Source organism: Epinephelus moara, chromosome 13 (assembly GCF_006386435.1).
Source record: "Epinephelus moara isolate mb chromosome 13, YSFRI_EMoa_1.0, whole genome shotgun sequence".
NCBI classification, from domain to species: domain Eukaryota; kingdom Metazoa; phylum Chordata; class Actinopteri; order Perciformes; family Serranidae; genus Epinephelus; species Epinephelus moara.
The window spans coordinates 907189-913494 of NC_065518.1; the positions used below are offsets into that span (position 1 = coordinate 907189).

The following is a 6306-nucleotide window of genomic DNA, read 5'->3' on the forward strand; positions in this document are numbered from 1 at the left end:
TGTGTGTGTGTGTGTGTGTGTGTGTGTGTGTGTGACAACAGTGAAAAAATGGAATTTTCCCTCAGGGGACTAATAAAGTAAATCTTCTTTAATACATACACACAACCACACGTCTCCACAAATGATGTAATACATACCAAGCACACACACACACACACACACACACGCAGTATGTATGTATGTACAGAGGCAGGTGAGTGGGCAAAACAAGTAGCAGCATAAACGTTCAGGTGAATAAATGATATTAATAGTTATAATGACTGCAACAGTGATGAGAGTAAATATTAATATAAATATATGATGAATAATTCCTCATCAGTGTTGTGTGGCCCCGACTGGGCCGATCTGATTGACCAGGCTCACGGCCGGCCCTGAAGCAGGCACCACATCGGCCCAATCCCCCTCTGTTCCCATCCCTCCCTGAGGCTGAGTTGTTTCCATCTCTGTGGGAATTCCAAGGTTTGTAGTTTTCTCTCTTCGACGTTAATGTTTCTATCATCCAGTGTGTTTAAGATAAGTTTTAAATTCTGAAATATTAAGCTGTGATTATTTTCTGTTTCATTATTAAAACTTTGCCAAACAATGTGACGGTGTTACTGATCTCTGATCTGCTGCTGCTCAAGTCTCCTAAAATGACTCTTTGTAAGTTGACTGTGTATCAGCTGATCGATTATCGAAGGTATCAATAATTATCACCCAATAATATCATACATATGATTGTGAAAGTGGCCATTCTGCATAGAGACTACTTCTACTTCGGGTATTTTAAGCAGAGTTGCTAATATTTTTGAACTCAGGACATTTACCTGTAACAGAGTGTTTCTACCTGAGCACGTCTTCCTCCACTGCGCACCTGTAGCTGTTCATACAGGAAGCTGGTCACAGCAGAGTCACCATGAAGTCACCATGAAGTCACCACCAAGGACACAATTATTATTTAGTTATGCTGAGGGAAGACAAACAGTCTCACGTGCAGCTCCACACTGCAGCATCATGAGCAGGTCGTGCCCGTTTGTCACAATGTAAATCCTGCAGCGCCCCCCTGCGGCGGCCACAGCTCAGTGTCTCCTCTGCAGCAGCTTCAGTGCAGCTCTGTAAGTGGCGCCATTTATTCAGACTGAAACACATGTTCATTGAAAACAGCTGTGGGGACCTCCGCACTGTGACGCACGCGAGGAGCCACGTGATGTTGCCTTCACGTGCCATGAGGAGAACATAAACATATCTCTGATTATGGCATGTTTTTCTCTTCTTCATGTGTTTTTTTGTTTTAACCTCAGAATCAAACATTTGTCATGTTTCTCTGCGTCTTCTCACTGAACTGAAATTCAAACTATGTTTTAGTTTCCAGACGGTGGCGTGAACATGTTAAATCTGTGTGTGACATCACTGTGCACAGAACAGCTGTATCATCAGTGGTGAAAGAACTTAAACCCACAGTCAGTCAGTTACTTGCAGCTTTCTCTACTTTTTACTTTCTACCTCTCGTTACTGCATGTTGGAGGGTAAATGTTGAACTTTTTACTGCATTGCATTTATCTGACTGCTGTTACATTTACTTCACAGGGCTTTGTGCATGCTGCCAGTATGAGGAATATGAACAGGTAATGTGCGTCTGATGAATAATGTCCTCAGGTATTGATCCCAAGCACACAGTCTGTGTGGGATCTTGTCACCTTAAACTCTCTCAAGGGTCAGAATAATCCTAGAATCCCAGAATGTGTAGTTTTACACAAAATATAATTATTATCCGCCTGCACACAGAGTCTGCAGCAGCTGTTGTTGTTGTTTACTTGATTGTTTGTATTTTGTATGTGATGTCGTTTCAGTCTTGTTTATTGTTTGCAACACAGAGATCTAAACTTTCTAAATTCATTCCAACATGATGATATTCATATATATTTTACTAAAAGAGCAAAAATTAGAAAAAAGTCCACACCTCAATAAATAAATAAATAAATAATAATAATAAATAAAATAAATCATGTGTAGATTTGTTTTCTTTTGTTCCTGTCACCTCACGTCTCCTCAGAGTAACACATGGATCCATCAGCATGAACAGTTTGATAATATATAATATAATAACAGCCCGTATCAGTCACAGGGGAGCTTTTGTTTCTCTCAGAGTATTTAACATTGCTGTACGATGACTTTTAGTAAAGGAGAACTTCTCCCACTCCTGGCCTCGTGTACACGGGACAATAGAAGCAACAGTAACAAGCAAATAAATAAGGTAATAAATTAATTTTTAAAAAAGGAAAAAATAAGACAACTATTAAATCACAGAGGAGTGCAGCAGCAGTAATTAAAGATCAGGATGGCAAAGGCTAAATTCTGTTTTCAAAAGTGACATTAAACCAGCAATAAATATATTTTAAGTCACCGCTGTGAGATTCAGACCAAGTTTATTCAGACTAATCAGTGCAGGTTCACACGTGTTGCACACTGACTTGTTTCAATGTTTAATATCAGAAAAAACAAATCAAATAATCCACTTCAAAACCTGAACTTTTTCAGTCTCACATCACACAGACCATCATGCACCTCTGTCACCGCAGACGCTGGATCTTCCAGAGGGGCACCTGAAGGCATCATATCCGCTTTCCAGGAACACTTTTGGAGCTTGTTTGAGTGAAGCAAAGAAAACAGCAGCTCCAGTTTGCCACTCTGCAGAAGCGACGGATGAATCACCTGCAATCCGACTGTGGAATCTGTTTCCAGGAACTAGACGGAGACACAATGATCGGAGTGAAACCACCACAACACCTGAACGCAGCTGATCACACACACACACACACACACACACACACACACACACACACACACACACTAACACTGTCCGCACAGCTCCACACACTCTCAGACACGAGATTATAAACTCATGTAAAGAAGACAGAACATTAATATTGAGCACAAAGTGATGACAAGTGTGTTTAGAGCAGCTCAGTGTGTCAGCTGTTCCTCTCAGAGGGCAGAAACATGTGAGTGTGCACACTGGGAGGAGTTTAACTTTCTGTCTCCAGCTGCTCTGTGCACACAGGCTCAGAACAACCAGGCTGCTGAGACACACACACACACACACACACACACACACACTCAGAGAGCAGCCTCAGCCACGGAGATGAATGAAACCAGTCTCTGGTGATCGTGAAGGAATAAACCTGCATCAGATCTGTCCTCTGCTGGACCATGACCCCGGCTGCAGCAGCAGCTGATGCTCAGGACCTCACACACACTGCCACTCTCTGCAACTTCTCCTCCAGGCTGGAGGAGCTCAGATGAGGAGGACACACTGAAGCTTTTTCCACCCAGCAGACCAGAGGTGAGACAGAAAACATGACACTGTGTCTCAGTTCACAGGTGAAACACTCCCAGGTGAAGCATGGACAGGTAGGAAGGAGCAGCTCCTGTACAGAGTCAGTTAAACCAGAGGAGACAAACAGGAAACTGTCACAGTGACTTTAAAGTTTGTTTCATGAGTGGAGGTCAAGTTTCTGCTTTGTTCACACAGACTGAGAATAATGAATGAAGTCAGAGGACACTGCAGGGACACTTCTGTCTTCTGCTCTTTATTTCTTTATTTCAGTTTACAGAGACGTATTAAACGGAGTTACAAGAGACATTCAGAGCATTTAATCGATGATCAGAGTAGTTATGGTGATAATTGTCTCTGGTCTGAGCATCATTCACAGCGTGCTCCTTTAAACAGCTCTTACATGTGTGACTGTAATGAGTATCATCCAAGGCTGGAGACAGGATTAAAGGGACGTGTGTAGTTTAAAACATCAGTAAAGTAAAAGTTTGACGGTTCAGTAAACACACTGAGACACTTCTCACTGTGTTTCAGCTGCTTTGTGCTTATTTCATTAAAAGCTGAGGTGTAAAGTTCAGCACTGATCTTTGAAACACAGGCTGAGAGAAATTAAAAGCAGCTGTCCCGGAGCTTTCACGTACACAACATGATCTTCATCAGCAGATGGAAATTGCCCAGCAGCACTTACGGAAAAGAAGATGTTTAAATTTCCATTTTTTTCCGGAGCACTTGCACAACTTGTCGTCCGTGTTTGCTTAAAAGCTGAAGTCTGCAGAAATATTATAAAGACTTTAATGTGTTAATGTCAGAGGAGCTGAGACATCAGTCAGTTCATCAGTCAGTCGACAGACAGACAGACAGACAGACAGAAGAGTTTAAGTCATTCTTCAAGCAAAAACACCAACACAATCATCAGTTTTGAGGACTTCTTGTTTCTGTGTGTCCTGTGTGATCGTGAGGCAAAGCAGCTTTATTTGTATACAGCACATTTTGGCAGCGAGGCAACTCAAAGTGCTTAAAGTACATTAAACATTAAAAACACTGAGACAAAGTGCAGAATAAACACATTATAAACATTATTACAGATCCAGAGATAATAGAAAATGAAAAAAGAGACAGGTATAAAAAAGAAGAATAAAAGTCACAGTGCAGTGTAAGAAATGAATATTTGGTTTCATAAGAGGCAGCAGAACACAGAGAAGGCTTCTGAAAGCTGCAGCAGACCTGCAGGTTTCTGGAGTTTGTTCCAGATGTGGAGCATAAACACTAAACGCTGCTTCTTCATGTTTAGTTTTGACTCTGGGGACACGACGCAGACGTGTCCCAGGTGACCTGAGAGGTCTCGACGGTTCATACTGTAGCGTGAATCAATCATTTTGGGGATTATGGATCAAACAAACTATTGAAGGACTTCAACTTTTTGAACATTTTATAAACTAAAAATCAATGAATAAAGTAAATAATCAACACATTGCTGGATGTTAAGAATCACTAGCTGCAGCTGTAACTTCATTTAAAGGTCCTGAATCCACTTTTATAATCTCTGTTCTGTCTTAACATGTCACATATGAATAAGTTAACGTGTTTAATGTAACAGCTCCAGGGGCCAGGTGTGTTACCTGAGAAACACTGTGCACACTGTAGACAGAGGGGCAGGAACGGGACGTTAAGAGGACCAAACCAGAGGTGGAGATCTTCAGGGGGACTCAGGGGCCACGACCCCTCAGTACTTATAATTAGAGCCCGTTTCTGACTCAGTGTTTGAGCTGCACGACTGGTTTTAGAGTCAGACTGAGTTTCAGCAGCAGCTTCGTCAGGTGGCTGATGAAGGCTCCATCAGCTGCTCCCGACTGGCTGTCGGATGTTCAGAGGAATTTCTGACACGTCAGAAACTTTGGTTCGGCTGTTGTTGAAGCAGAGCCACGAGTTGATCCTCCAAGATCACTGGCTTTTTCTCCCTTAATCAAATCAGTCATACATCAGCCGCCCAGTGATGCTCAACTTGTGGCCTGTGGGCCAAATCTGGCCGGTGACAGGGTGCCAGGTGGCCTGTGGATCATTTACTCCACAATTAAAATACACTGATTCCCACTGGGGATTTTTTTGTACGTTGAAAGTAGCAAAGGTGCCGAAGTGCATGAAAAAAGTCCAAATAGAGCTTTTAATAACCCCAACAAAGGGCCAGGGGACGATTCCACCAGACTGAATGTCCTCAAATCCTAGAAACACACCTGCGTACCCCTGAGCTGCTGCACGGAGCTGTGACTGGGTTTGTCTCTTGGCAAAGATGAGTGATGACAGCAAACGTCAAAAGGTTTAAAGCAGGTAAATTCAATATTTTATACTGGTTCATTAAGTGGCCCCTGTCTTCCCGTCATGTTGCAAAAGTGGCCCCTGGACCGAATTAGTAGAGCATCCCTGGTGCAGCCTCAAAGCAGCTTGTTCCTTGGTGCTGATAATGTGTGTGGGAGACGGAGATAAAGAGACAGAAACCTGCAGAGATGGAATCAGAACTTGGACTCACCTGTTTCTGCAGAAACTGTCTTTTTGGGAACTCTGTCTCCACATACATGAGCCACACCTCTGTTACCTGCCTGCAGCCCCGCAGCTTTCAAATGAATCTTTACTGACAGCTGTCGACAGCCACAAGAGTCCGCAGGTGCCGACAGACTGGTTTTTTTTTATTCTCTATTTCACTCACAGTGTGAGCACTCAGGACCCCAGACCCTCTGCTGAACACATGTCCCCCTAAATGTTGAAACAAATCCTGTGTCTTTGGGCTCAGCAGCTCCTTTTGGGCCCTGGGTCCCCTGGCAGGTACATCTGACGGCTGCATTGTCCACTAGTTAGGGTCCGCCAGGACACTATTGTAATCCTAGGTATTCTTCTTCTTTCTTCTTCTTCTCCCGAGGAAATCATACTTCCCATGGGTGAAAACTCACCAAACTTTGCACAAAGGTCCAGTCTCATGCCAGATATCCTCAGCTGTAAAC

The 6306-nt window shown here is 43.0% G+C and overlaps 1 protein-coding gene across 2 annotated transcripts in view; it reads left to right on the forward strand.

The window, feature by feature from the left end:
- Nucleotides 1-2572: 2572 nt before the first annotated feature.
- Nucleotides 2573-6306, forward strand: part of LOC126399479 (transmembrane protein 150A-like) — a 36205-nt gene continuing 32471 nt past the window's right edge. The window contains exon 1 of one of the 2 annotated variants that reach the window (XM_050059488.1): nucleotides 2573-3322. The gene's annotated coding sequence lies outside the window, so the exon portion shown is untranslated. The remainder of the gene's footprint in view (nucleotides 3323-6306) is intronic. The other variant, XM_050059489.1, reaches the window with a different exon arrangement.